The sequence below is a fragment of the Prionailurus bengalensis genome, chromosome X, assembly GCF_016509475.1.
Source record: "Prionailurus bengalensis isolate Pbe53 chromosome X, Fcat_Pben_1.1_paternal_pri, whole genome shotgun sequence".
In the NCBI taxonomy this organism is placed as follows: domain Eukaryota; kingdom Metazoa; phylum Chordata; class Mammalia; order Carnivora; family Felidae; genus Prionailurus; species Prionailurus bengalensis.
Genome location: NC_057361.1, coordinates 80460706 through 80474597, shown reverse-complemented (window position 1 = coordinate 80474597; position 13892 = coordinate 80460706). Strand labels below are relative to the sequence as shown.

Genomic DNA, 13892 nt, shown 5'->3' with positions numbered 1-13892 from the left:
ACAGTGAATACTCAAATATCTGGACAGAGTAGCTCCAAGTGTCTTTTATCATCTTTTCCATAATTTTTAACCCTCTAGTAGGGTTCTTGGGGGCATCCTCTTTTCTGTTGGAATCAAATTTATTGGTGCAAATTTCCATCCTAAATCTATGGGAAAGTTGTTAGAATGTAATCTTGTCTGTATTCTTTTAAACTTTCATATAAACCCAAGCTTGATATGTCAACATCAAAGGCTATCACTTTTCTGGAAATGGAATTGTTTTGCTTCTATCCAGTACTAAAGACAAGGGGGACAAAAAAGATATCTTAGTTAATTGCATGAGGAGCAAAGATAGATGCTAAATGCACTTGAAGGGCTTCTCAGATCTATTGCTGGGTACTTCTCAAAGTAAGTACTGCTGCTCTTGAGGTTTCTATTCTCTCAGAAAATCCATTCATTGTTTCCATGAAAATATTATCACTATGCCTATTGTCATTGTTATTGACATGGCAGTGAGATTCAGAGTCCCTCTCTCTGAAACAAAGAGCAAGTTGTAGATCTTCTGAAGTATCACAAAATCTAAGTCAATATAGTGCCCTGACAAAATAAGGTAGAAGAATTTACACTGACTGAAAGGAATTTTACATATATTAATTTTGGGAGGAAGTATAATGTCATGTTTATTCCTTGATCTTTGGAAACAAGCAGTAATTTGGCTAGTTTCTAACAGAGGAATTTTATATCCTAAGCCAGAATTTTAAAAATTCTGGAATTTAATTATCCTATAACAAAGAATAGTCATATCCATTTACCTACAGTCTTAATAATTTCAAAAATAATATAATGGTAGCCAAATTACTAATTAAGTAGTTCATTCATAAATTAAAATATATTTATTAAATACTATTAACTGTTAAAGTGAGTGAAGTAGATATATGAACTAACTTAAGAAAGTGTTCATTTTTAATTTTGGTGAAAAAAACCAATTTCTACAACACAAAATAATACTATTATATAAATAGTAGTATTATATAAATATCACAAAGGTACTGGATTGCAGAAAAGGGTGATTTCTTGGGAATGATATTGAAGTTAAGATAGGGGAAGATTGGGGCACCTGGGTGACTCTGTTAGTTAAGCATCTTACTCTTGATCTTGGCTCATGTCATGGTCTCATCGTTCGTAGGATCAAGCCCCACGTTGGGCTGTGCACTGAGAGCATGGAGCCTGCTTAGGATTCACTCCCTATCTCTCTCTACCTCTCTCTTTCTCTCAAAGTAAATACATAAACTTAAAAAAAGTTAGAGGAAGATTTATTTTTATAATACATGTCTAAGCAATAACCCCAAGTGAAAACGTATGAGATTGAAGTTGATGATTATTTTATCATTTTCTATATTTTGTATGTTTTATATGATAATCAGGTGCTATCTTTGTAATTAGTAAAATAACAGGCTAAGCCAAATAAAAGTATTCATTGAGAAACTATTTTTATCTTAGGCATCCAGGTTGCAGGGGAAGGAAAAAGCACAATATAAAAATGAATAGATATGGCATGGCCATGAAGAAATTTACTGCAGACAAACATTGACAGTGGTGGGAAAGAGTGAACCCAAGCCTCTAAAGCAAGCATAGGAAATAAGGAGTATAAAAATTTGTAATTAGTTAGCTAATTAATTAATATTTCATTTAATCTTTATTTATTTTTTATTTCTTTAATTATTTTCAATATAATTTGCCAAATTGGCTAACATACAGTGAGTAAAGTATGTTCTTGGTTTCTGGGATAGATTCCCTTGATTCATTGCTTACATACAACACCCAGTGCTCATCCCAACAAGTGCTCTCTTCAATGCTCATCACCCATTTTCCCCTTTCCTCCACCTCCCCACCAACCCTAAGTTTGTTCTCTGTATTTAAGAGCCTTTTACAGTTTGCCTCGCTCTATCTCTGTTTATAAGCATTTTTCCCATTCCCTTCCCCCATGGTAATCTGTTAAGTTTGTCACGGTCCACATATGAGTGAAAACATATGCTATCTGTCTTTCTCTGATGGACTTATTTAACTCAGCATAATACCTTCCAGTTCCATCCACTTTGCTGCAAATGGCATGATTTAATATTTCTCCTTGCCAATTAGTATTCCATTGTATATATTAACCACATCTATTTTTTATTTTTTTTATTATTTTTTAATGAAATTTATTGACAAATTGGTTTCCATACAACACCCAGTGCTCATCCCAAAAGGTGCCCTCCTCAATAACCCTCACCCACCCTCTCCTCCCTCCCACCCCCCATCAACCCTCAGTTTGTTCTCAGTTTTTAACAGTCTCTTATGCTTTGGCTCTCTCCCATTCTAACCTCTTTTTTTTTTTTTTCCTTCCCCTCCCCCATGGGTTCCTGTTAAGTTTCTCAGGGTCCACATAAGAGTGAAACCATATGGTATCTGTCTTTCTCTTTATGGCTTATTTCACTTAGCATCACACTCTCCAGTTCCATCCACGTTGCTACAAAAGGCCATATTTCATTTTTTCTCATTGCCATGTAATATTCCATTGTGTATATAAACCACAATTTCTTTATCCATTCATCAGTTGATGGACATTTAGGCTCTTTCCATAATTTGGCTATTGTTGAGAGTGCTGCTATGAACATTGGGGTACAAGTGGCCCTATGCATCAGTGCTCCTGTATCCCTTGGATAAATTCCTAGCAGTGCTATTGCTGGGTCATAGGGTAGGTCTATTTTCAATTTTCTGAGGAACCTCCACACTGCTTTCCAGAGCGGCTGCACCAATTTGCATTCCCACCAACAGTGCAAGAGGGTTCCCGTTTCTCCACATCCTCTCCAGCATCTATAGTCTCCTGATTTGTTCATTTTGGCCACTCTGACTGGCGTGAGGTGATACCTGAGTGTGGTTTTGATTTGTATTTCCCTGATAAGGAGCGACGCTGAACATCTTTTCATGTGCCTGTTGGCCATCCGGATGTCTTCTTTAGAGAAGTGTCTATTCATGTTTTCTGCCCATTTCTTCACTGGGTCATTTGTTTTTCGGGTGGGGAGTTTGGTGAGCTCTTTATAGATTTTGGATACTAGCCCTTTGTCCGATATGTCATTTGCGAATATGTTTTCCCATTCCGTTGGTTGCCTTTTAGTTTTGTTCGTTGTTTCCTTTGCTGTGCAGAAGCTTTTTATCTTCATAAGGTCCCAGTAATTCACTTTTGCTTTTAATTCCCTTGCCGTTGGGGATGTGTCGAGTAAGAGATTGCTACGGCTGAGGTCAGAGAGGTCTTTTCCTGCTTTCTCCTCTAGGGTTTTGATGGTTTCCTGTCTCACATTCAGGTCATTTATCCATTTTGAGTTTATTTTTGTGAATGGTGTGAGAAAGTGGTCTAGTTTCAACCTTCTGCATGATGCTGTCCAGTTCTCCCAGCACCATTTGTTAAAGAGGCTGTCTTTTTTCCATTGGATGTTCTTTCCTGCTTTGTCAAAGATGAGTTGGCCATACGTTTGTGGGTCTAGTTCTGGGGTTTCTATTCTATTCCATTGGTCTGTGTGTCTGTTTTTGTGCCAATACCATGCTGTCTTGATGATGACAGCTTTGTAGTAGAGGCTAAAGTCTGGGATTATGATGCCTCCTGCTTTGGTCTTCTTCTTCAAAATTCCTTTGGCTATTCGGGGCCTTTTGTGGTTCCATATGAATTTTAGGATTGCTTGTTCTAGTTTCGAGAAGAATGCTGGGGCAATTTTGATTGGGATTGCATTGAATGTGTAGATAGCTTTGGGTAGTATTGACATTTTGACAATATTTATTCTTCCAATCCATGAGCAGGGAATGTCTTTCCATTTCTTTAAATCTTCTTCAATTTCCTTCAGAAGCTTTCTATAGTTTTCAGCATACATATCCTTTACATCTTTGGTTAGATTTATTCCTAGGTATTTTATGCTTCTTGGTGCAATTGTGAATGGGATCAGTTTCTTTATTTGTCTTTCTGTTGCTTCATTGTTAGTGTATAAGAATGCAACTGATTTCTGTACATTGATTTTGTATCCTGCAACTTTGCTGAATTCCTGTATCAGTTCTAGCAGACTTTTGGTGGAGTCTATCGGATTTTCCATGTATAATATCATGTCATCTGCAAAAAGCGAAAGCTTGACTTCATCTTTGCCAATTTTGATGCCTTTGATTTCCTTTTGTTGTCTGATTGCTGATGCTAGAACTTCCAGCACTATGTTAAACAGCAGCGGTGAGAGTGGGCATCCTTGTCGTGTTCCTGATCTCAGGGAAAAAGCTCTCAGTTTTTCCCCATTGAGGATGATGTTAGCTGTGGGCTTTTCATAAATGGCTTTTATGATCTTTAAGTATGTTCCTTCTATCCCGACTTTCTCAAGGGTTTTTATTAAGAAAGGGTGCTGGATTTTGTCAAAGGCCTTTTCTGCATCGATTGACAGGATCATATGGTTCTTCTCTTTTTTTTTGTTGATGTGATGTATCACGTTGATTGATTTGCGAATGTTGAACCAGCCCTGCATCGCAGGAATGAATCCCAATTGATCATGGTGAATAATTCTTTTTATATGCCATTGAATTCGATTTGCTAGTATCTTATTGAGAATTTTTGCATCCATATTCATCAGGGATATTGGCCTGTAGTTCTCTTTTTTTACTGGGTCTCTGTCTGGTTTAGGAATCAAAGTAATACTGGCTTCATAGAATGAGTCTGGAAGTTTTCCTTCCCTTTCTATTTCTTGGAATAGCTTGAGAAGGATAGGTATTATCTCTGCTTTAAACGTCTGGTAGAACTCCCATGGGAAGCCATCTGGTCCTGGACTCTGATTTGTTGGGAGATTTTTGATAACCGATTCAATTTCTTCACTGGTTATGGGTCTGTTAAGCTTTCTATTTCCTCCTGATTGAGTTTTGGAAGAGTGTGGGTGTTCAGGAATTTATCCATTTTTCCAGGTTGTCCAATTTCTTGGCATATAATTTTGCATAGTATTCCCTGATAATTGTTTGTATCTCTGAGGGATTGGTTGTAATAATTCCATTTTCATTCAGGATTTTATCTATTTGGGTCATCTCCCTTTTCTTTTTGAGAAGCCTGGCTAGAGGTTTGTCAATTTTGTTTATTTTTTCAAAAAACCAACTCTTGGTTTCGTTGATCTGCTCTACAGGTTTTTTAGATTCTATATTGTTTATTTCTGCTCTGATCTTTATTATTTCTCTTCTTCTGCTGGGTTTAGGCTGTCTTTGCTGTTCGGCTTCTAGTTCCTTTAGGTGTGCTGTTAGATTTTGTATTTGGGATTTTTCTTGTTTCTTGAGATAGGCCTGGATGGCAATGTATTTTCCTCTCAGGACTGACTTCGCTGCGTCCCAAAGTGTTGGATTGTTGTATTTTCATTTTCGTTTGTTTCCATATATTTTTTAATTTCTTCTCTAATTGCCTGGTTGACCCACTCATTCGTTAGTAGGGTGTTCTTTAATCTCCATGCTTTTGGAGGTTTTCCAGACTTTTTTCTGTGGTTGATTTCAAGCTTCATAGCATTGTGGTCTGAAAGTAAGCATGGTATAATTTCAATTCTTGTAAACTTATGAAGGGCTGTTTTGTGACCCAGTATATGATCTATCTTGGAGAATGTTCCATGTGCACTCAAGAAGAAAGTCTATTCTGTTGCTTTGGGATGCAGAGTTCTAAATATATCTGTCAAGTCCATCTGATCCAGTGTATCATTCAAGGCCCTTGTTTCTTTATTGACCCTGTGTCTAGATGATCTATCCATTTCTGTAAGTGGAGTGTTAAAGTCCCCTGCAATTACCACATTCTTAACAATAAGGTTGCTTATGTTTATGAGTAATTGTTTTATATATTTGGGGGCTCCGGTATTCGGTGCATAGACATTTATAATTGTTAGCTCTTCCTGATGGATAGACCCTGTAACTACTATATAATGTCCTTCTTCATCTCTTGTTACAGCCTTTAATTTAAAGTCTAGTTTGTCTGATATAAGTATGGCTACTCCAGCTTTCTTTTGGCTTCCAGTCGCATGATAAATAGTTCTCCATCCCCTCACTCTCAATCTAAAGGTGTCCTCAGGTCTAAAATGAGTCTCTTGTAGACAGCAAATAGTTGGGTCTTGTTTTTTTTATCCATTCTGATACCCTATGTCTTTTGGTTGGCGCATTTAATCCATTTACATTCAGTGTTATTATAGAAAGATACGGGTTTAGAGTCATTGTGATGTCTGTAGGTTTTATGCTTGTAGTGACGTCTCTGGGACTTTGTCTCACAGGGTCCCCCTTAGGATCTCTTGTAGGGCTGGTTTAGTGGTGACAAATTCCTTCAGTTTTTGTTTGTTTGGGAAGACCTTTATCTCTCCTTCTATTTTAAATGACAGACTTGCTGGATAAAGGATTCTTGGCTGCATATTTTTTTCTGTCTAGCACCCTGAAAATCTCGTGCCAAATCTTTCTGGCCTGCCAAGTTTCAAAAGAGAGATCAGTCACGAGTCTTATAGGTCTCCCTTTATATGTGAGGGCACGTTTACCCCTTGCTGCTTTCAGAATTTTCTCTTTATCCTTGTATTTTGCCAGTTTCACTATGATATGTCGTGCAGAAGATCGATTCAAGTTACGTTTGAAGGGAGTTCTCTGTGCCTCTTGGATTTCAATGCCTTTTTCCTTCCCCAGTTCAGGGAAGTTCTCAGCTATGATTTCTTCAAGTACCCATTCAGCACCTTTCCCTCTCTCTTCCTCCTCTGGGATACCAATTATGCGTATATTATTTCTTTTCAGTGTATCACTTAGTTCTCTAACTTTCCCCTCATACTCCTGGATTTTTTTATCTCTCTTTTTCTCAGCTTCCTCTTTTTCCATAACTTTATCTTCTAGTTCACCTATTCTCTCCTCTGCCTCTTCAAGTCGAGCTGTGGTGGTTTCCATTTTGTTATGCATTTCGTTTAAAGCGTTTTTCAGCTCCTCGTGACTGTTCCTTAGTCCCTTGATCTCTGTAGCAAGAGATTCTCTGCTGTCCTGTATACTGTTTTCAAGCCCAGCGATTAATTTTATGACTATTATTCTAAATTCACTTTCTGTTATATTATTTAAATCCTTTTTGATCAGCTCATTAGCTGTTGTTATTTCCTGGAGATTCTTCTGAGGGGAATTCTTCCGCTTGGTCATTCTGGATAGTCCCTGGCATGGTGAGGACCTGCAGGGCACTTCCCCTGTGCTGTGGTGTATAACTGGAGTTGGTGGGCGGGGCTGCAGTCAGACCTGATGTCTGCCCCCAGCCCACCGCTGGGGCCACCGTCAGACTGGTGTGTGCCTTCTCTTCCCCTCTCCTAGGGGCGGGATTCACTGTGGGGTGGTGTGGCTCATCTGGGCTACTTGCACCCTGCCAGGCTTGTGATGCTGGGGATCTGGCGTATTAGCTGGGGTGGGTAGGCAAGGTGCACGGGGGCAGGAGGGGCAGGCTTAGCTCACTTCTCCTTAGGTGATCCACTTCATTTTTTTTTTTTTTCTCAACGTTTTTATTTATTTTTTTGGGGACAGAGAGAGACAGAGCATGAACGGGGGAGGGGCAGAGAGAGAGGGAGACACAGAATCGGAAACAGGCTCCAGGCTCTGAGCCATCAGCCCAGAGCCTGACGCGGGGCTCGAACTCACGGACCGCGAGATCGTGACCTGGCTGAAGTCGGACGCTTAACCGACTGCGCCACCCAGGCGCCCCAGGTGATCCACTTCAGGAGGGGCCCTGTGGCAGCGGGAGGGAGTCAGATCCGCTGCCGGAGGTTTGGCTCCACCGAAGGGCAGAGTTGGGTGTTTGCGGGGAGCGAGCAAGTTCCCTGGCAGGAACTGGTTCTCTTTGGGATTTTGGCTGAGGGATGGGCAGGGGAGATGGCGCTGGCGAGCGCCTTTGTTCCCCATCAAACTGAGCTCTGTTGTCAGGGGGCTCAGCAGCTTTCCCTCCCTTTGTCCTCCAGCCTTCCCGCTTTCTGAGCAGAGCTGTTAACTTATCACCTCCCAGACTCTAAGTTGCGCTTGTTGTGGGAACACAGCCCGTCAGGCCCGTCCCCTTTTGCAAGCCAGACTTGGGGGCTCTGCTTGGCCGGCGAGCCGCCCTTCCGCCCCGGCTCCCTCCCACCAGTCCGTGGAGCGCGCACCGCCTCACCGCCCTTCCTACCCTCTTCAGTGGGCCTCTTGTCTGCGTTTGGCTCCAGCGACTCCGTTCTGCTAATCCTCTGGCGGTTTTCTGGGTTATTTAGGCAGGTGTAGATGGAATCTAAGTGATCAGCAGGACTTGTGGTGAGCCCAGCGTCCTCCTAAGCCACCATCTTGCCCGCTTTACCACATCTTTTTTTTAATTTAATGTTTATTTATTTTTGAGAGAGACACAGAGCATAAGCGGAGGGTGGGGGGAGAGAGAGAGAGAGAGAGAGAATTTGATGAAGGCTCCAGGTTCTGAGCTGTCAGCACAGAGCCCAATGCAGGGCTCGAACTCACAAGCTGTGAGATCATGACCTGAGCTGAAGTCGGACACACAACCAAGTGAGCCACCCAGGTGCCCTTAACCACATCTTCTTTATCGATTCATTGCTTGATGGACATTTAGACTCTCTCCACAATTTGGCTATTGTTGAAAGTGCTGTTATAAACATTGGGGTACATGTGCACCTATGAATCAGCACTCCTGTATCCTTTGGATAAATTCCTAGTAGTGCTATTGCTGGGTCATAGGGTAGATCAATTTTTAATTTTTTGAGGAATCTTCATCACAATGTTTTCCAGAGCGGATGTACCAGTTTGCATTCCTACCAACAGTGCAAGAGGGTTCCCCTTTCTCCACATCCTTGACAGCATCTGTTGTCTCCTGAGTTGTTAATTTTAGCCACTTTGATAGGTGTGAGATGGTATCTCAGTGTGGTTTTGACTGATGATTACTGATGTTGAGCATCTTTTCATGTGTCTGTTGGCCATATGGATGTCTTTGGGAAAGTGTCTATTCATGTCTTTTGCCCACTTCTTCACTGGATTATTTGTTGTTCAGGTGTTGAGTTTGGTAAAAATTTTTTTTACAGATTTTGGATAGTAACCCTTTATCCAATATGTCATTTGCAAATAAATTTTCCCATTCTGTTGGTTGCCTTTTAGTTTTGTTGATTGTTTCCTTTGCAGTTCATAAGCTTTTTTATCTTGATGAGGTCTCAATAGTTCATTTTTGCTTTTAGTTCCCTTGCCTTTGGAGATGTTTTTAGCAAGAAACTGCAGCAGCTAAGATCAAAGAGGTTGTTGCCTGCTTTCTCCTCCAGGGTTTTTATGGTTTTCTGTCTCACATTCAGGTCCTTTATCCATTTTGAGTTTATTTTTGTGAATGATGTAAGAGAATGGTCGAGTTTCATTCTTCTGCACGTTGCTGTTCAGATCTTCCAGCATCATTCACTAAAGAAACCATCTTTTTTCCCATTGAATACTCTTTCTGCTTTGTCAAAGATTAGTTGACCTTACATTTGTAGGTCCAATTCTGGGTTCTCTATTCTATTCCATTGGTCTATGTATCTGTGTTTGTGCCAGTACAATATTGTCTTCATGATTACAGCTTTGTAGTAAATATGTAGCCAAGAATCCTTTATACAGCAAGCCTGTAATTCAGAATAAAAGAAGAGAAAAAGGTTTTCCCATCTATTTTATGCCTACAAGAGACCCATTTTAGACCTGAGGACACCTTCAGATTGAAAATGAGGAGATGGGAACCATATATCATGTTACTGGAAGCCAAAAGAGAGCTGGAGTTTCCATGCTTATATAAGGCAAACTAGATTTTAAACTAAAGGCTGTAACAAGAGATGAAGAAGGACATTATATTATAATTATGGAGTCTATCCATCAAGAAGAGCTAACAAGTATAAATGATCTGAATTTGGGACTATCCAAATATATAACAATTAAACACAAATGTAAGCCGTCTTATTGGTAACAATGTGGTAATTGAAGGGGACTTTAATACTCCACTTACAATAATGGACAGATCATCTAGGCAGAAAATCAATAAACAATGGCCCTGAATGATACAGTGGACCAGATGGACCTGACAGATATATTCAGAATTTTTCATCCTGGAGAATCTGAATACACATTCTTATTGAATGCAAATGAAAAGTTTCCAAGATAGATCACATACTGGGTCACAAAACAACCTTCAGTAAATATAAAAGAATTGAGATCATACCATGCACACTTTCAGATCACAATGCTATGCAACTTGAAATCAACCAGAGGGAAAAGTTTGGAAAGCCATTAAATGCGTGGAGGTTAAAGAACATCCTACTAAACAAGAAATGGATCAACCAGACAATTAAAGAAGAAATTTAAAAATATATGAAAACAAATAAAAATGAAAACAAAACAGTCCAAACCCTTTGGGATGCAGCACAGACAGTCCTAAGAAGAAACTACATTACAATCCAGGCCTATTTCAAGAAACAAGAAAAATCCCAAATACAAAATTGAACAGCACACCTAAAGAAACTAGAAGCAGAACCACAAAGAAACCCCAAAGCCAGCAGAAGAAGAGGAATAATAAATATCAGAGCAGAAAAAAACAATATAGAATAAGGAAAACAACCAGTAGAACAGATCAATGAATCTAAGGGATTGTTTTTTGAAAGAATAAACAAAATTGATTAAACCCTAGCCAGACTTCTCCAAAAGAAAAGAGAGAGGACACAAATAGATAAAATCATGAATGAAAATTGATTTATCACAACCAATCCCTCAGAAATCCAAGCAAATATCAGAAATTACTATGAAAAATTATATGCCAATAAACTGGACAACCTGGAAGAAATGGACAAATTTCTGGACACCCACACACTACCAAACTCAAATAGGAAGAAATAGAAAATTTGAACAAACCCATAAATAGTGAAGAAATTGAATCAGTAATCAAAAATCTCCTGAAAAATAAAATTTCTTGACCATATGGCTTCCCAGGGGAATTCTATCAGGCATTTAAGGCAGAGTTAATACCTATCCTTCTCAAGCTGTTCCAAAAAATAGAAATGGAAGGAAGACTTCTGGACACATTCTATGAAGCCAGCATTACCTTGATTCCCAAAGAAGCCAGTATTATCTTGATTCCCAAAGCAGACAGAGACCCCACAAAAAAGGAGAACTACAGGCCAATATCCCTGATGAATACAGATGCAAAAATTCTCAACAAGATACTAGCAAATTGAATTCAACAGCATATAAAAAGAATTATTCACCATGTTCAAGTGAGATTCATTCCTGGGCTGCAGGGCTGGTTCAATATTCGCAAATCACTCAATATGATACATCACATCAATAAAAGAAAGAATAAGAACCATATTATCCTGTCAATAGATGCAGAAAAAGCATTTGGCACAATACAGCATCCTTTCTTAATAATAACCCTTGAGAAAGTCGGGATAGAAGGAACATAGTTAAACATCATAAAAGCCATATATGAAAAGCCCATGGCTAATATCATCCTCAATGGGGAAAAACTGAGAGCTTCCCCCCTGAGTTCAGGAACATGACAAGGATGTCCACTCTCACCATTGTTATTTAACATAGTGTTGGACATCTTAGCATCAGCAATCAGACAACAAAATGAAATTAAAGGCATCCAAATTAGCAAAGATGTCAAACTTTCAGTTTCGCAGACGACATGATACTCTGCATGGAAAACCTGACAGACTCCACCAAAAGGCTGCTAGAACTGATACATGAATTCAGCAAAGTTGCAGGATACAAAATCAATGTATAGAAATCAGTGCCTTTCCAGACACCAATAATGAAGGAACAGAAATGGAGATCAAGAACCTGATCCCATTTACAATTGCACCAAGAACCATAAAATACCTAGGAATAAACCTAACCAAAGGTGTAAAAAATCTGTATGCCTAAAACTATAGGCAACTTATGAAGTAAATTGAGGAAGACATGAAGGAGTGCAACATTCCAGGCTCATGGATTGGAAGTATAACTATTGTTAAAATGTCAATACTACCCAAAGCAATCTACACATTCAATGCAATCCCAATCAAAATTGCACCAACGTTCTTCTCAAAGCTAGAACAATCCTAAAATTTGTACGGAACCACAAAAGACCCCAAATAGCCAAAGTAATATTGAAGAAAAAAACCAAAGTGGGAAGCATCACAATCTCAGACTTTAGCCTCTATTAGGGAGCATCAGTATTTTGATGAACGCAGGGTAAGTATTAAGATTAAATCATCTTTTGGGGGGAAATATATACAAACATTTTATACTATCAATTATCTATCAACAAGATATAAATCCTGAAGATAATTATGTTAAATTATAAATTTGAACATTTTCTAAAGAAAACTAGAATACTTAAAAAGTATGCATTCTATTTTGATATAAATCTAGATCTTAAACTGGTGGGCTTACATAAACCTTCAGGATCCAAGAGACTGAAATTGTATGCAAAATACTGTTTTAAATGGTGAGAAAACAACCAATTTTCATCATATTCTCAGAGATCCCTTGAGCTGTGTTAATCACTGTGTAGACTACTGACCACCAGCAGCTGTATCTATTATATTCACACTTTCTCCAACAGAATGAGAATTTCTGGAGATGAGACTTGGGGTTATGGATTACCAGTAAGCTGAAAAATAACTGATTCAGAAGAATTAAGAGTTTCACTTTCTCTAGGCCCTCCTTTGAATGTTCTGTAGTTTTTTTTATTTTTTTTATTATTTTTTTTTTTCACGAATTTGCGTGTCATCCTTGCGCAGGGGCCATGCTAATCTTCTCTGTATCGTTCCAATTTTAGTATATGTGCTGCCGAAGCGAGCACGAATGTTCTGTAGTTTTAAGCAGGCCTCAAACCAGGATTGGAAAGGAAATGATACAAAAATTAGATCGCTGGTAAACACTATTTTAACATGGGTCAAATATTATCTAGAAGTTTTTGGCACAAATTTGAATCCTATGTTACAATTGACCAAAGAAGATTGATGAAATGAGTGGAAAGCTGCCTCTTCTTGGGAATAAAATTATGAAACACCCCTGAGAAATAAATTTAAGATGTATAGAGTACAAAAATCATAGGCATTTTGTATGCTGTAAACTTGGAAAATGTGATGTGTAACTTATTTCACCTTTTCAGTAGTTTAGGGATATTTACTACAAGAACATACTCTTTCCTATAGTTCACCCATCTGTGATACTATTTTAACGTAAAATTTTGAGAAGTTACCAGAACCCTGTACCAAACCAGGTACTAGGCTGTCAAAGCATTTCCTGTTTTGTGTCTCCTTTTTGCAGTTAGACCCATACTTGATACTTTTCACATGCAACAGAACTATATTAAGGACATTTGGACTTCAGTTGGGTTAATGATTCCCATAGTAGGAGTCTCTGGTTTTGACACTACTTGATTTTGTTGTTATGATGGGGATGTCATGAAAAAAGTGAGAGAACAGCAACCTCAAATTGCAGGAAATTATTCTGTTTTCAAGTTAGTTCATAGCAGTAAAACACATACCTTTGTTGTAGTTTGAATGTTATAAGGTTAACATGGTATGATTCAAATGGATGAGGTAGATCAGGATTTTGAAGTCTAACTCCTTGCTTCAAGCATAAGTTACTCTTTCAGTATATGACATCATTAAACTTGTCATTCAATTAATTTTGTAGGGAATATCTAAGTGGTCTGAGACTCAACTTGGCAATTCTCCCATTCTTACAATTATATGTTTAACTCTTGGCAATGCTGAATCTTCCTTTTCTTTTCTTTGGTATGCCTAAGTGTTTACCATGGTGTTACAGTGCTGAGGTGAGGAAAATGTTATGCATGGTCATACTACAACTATAAATATCACTGACAAATTTATTGTTTTTACATTGCCAGGAGA

The 13892-nt window shown here is 38.7% G+C and overlaps 1 non-coding gene across 1 annotated transcript; it reads right to left on the bottom strand.

Annotated features, from left to right (window-relative positions):
* Positions 1-12725: 12725 nt before the first annotated feature.
* LOC122478186 lies at positions 12726-12832 on the bottom strand. Its single transcript, XR_006295916.1, has one exon. It is a non-coding gene; the product is annotated as a U6 spliceosomal RNA (small nuclear RNA).
* Positions 12833-13892: the final 1060 nt, after the last annotated feature.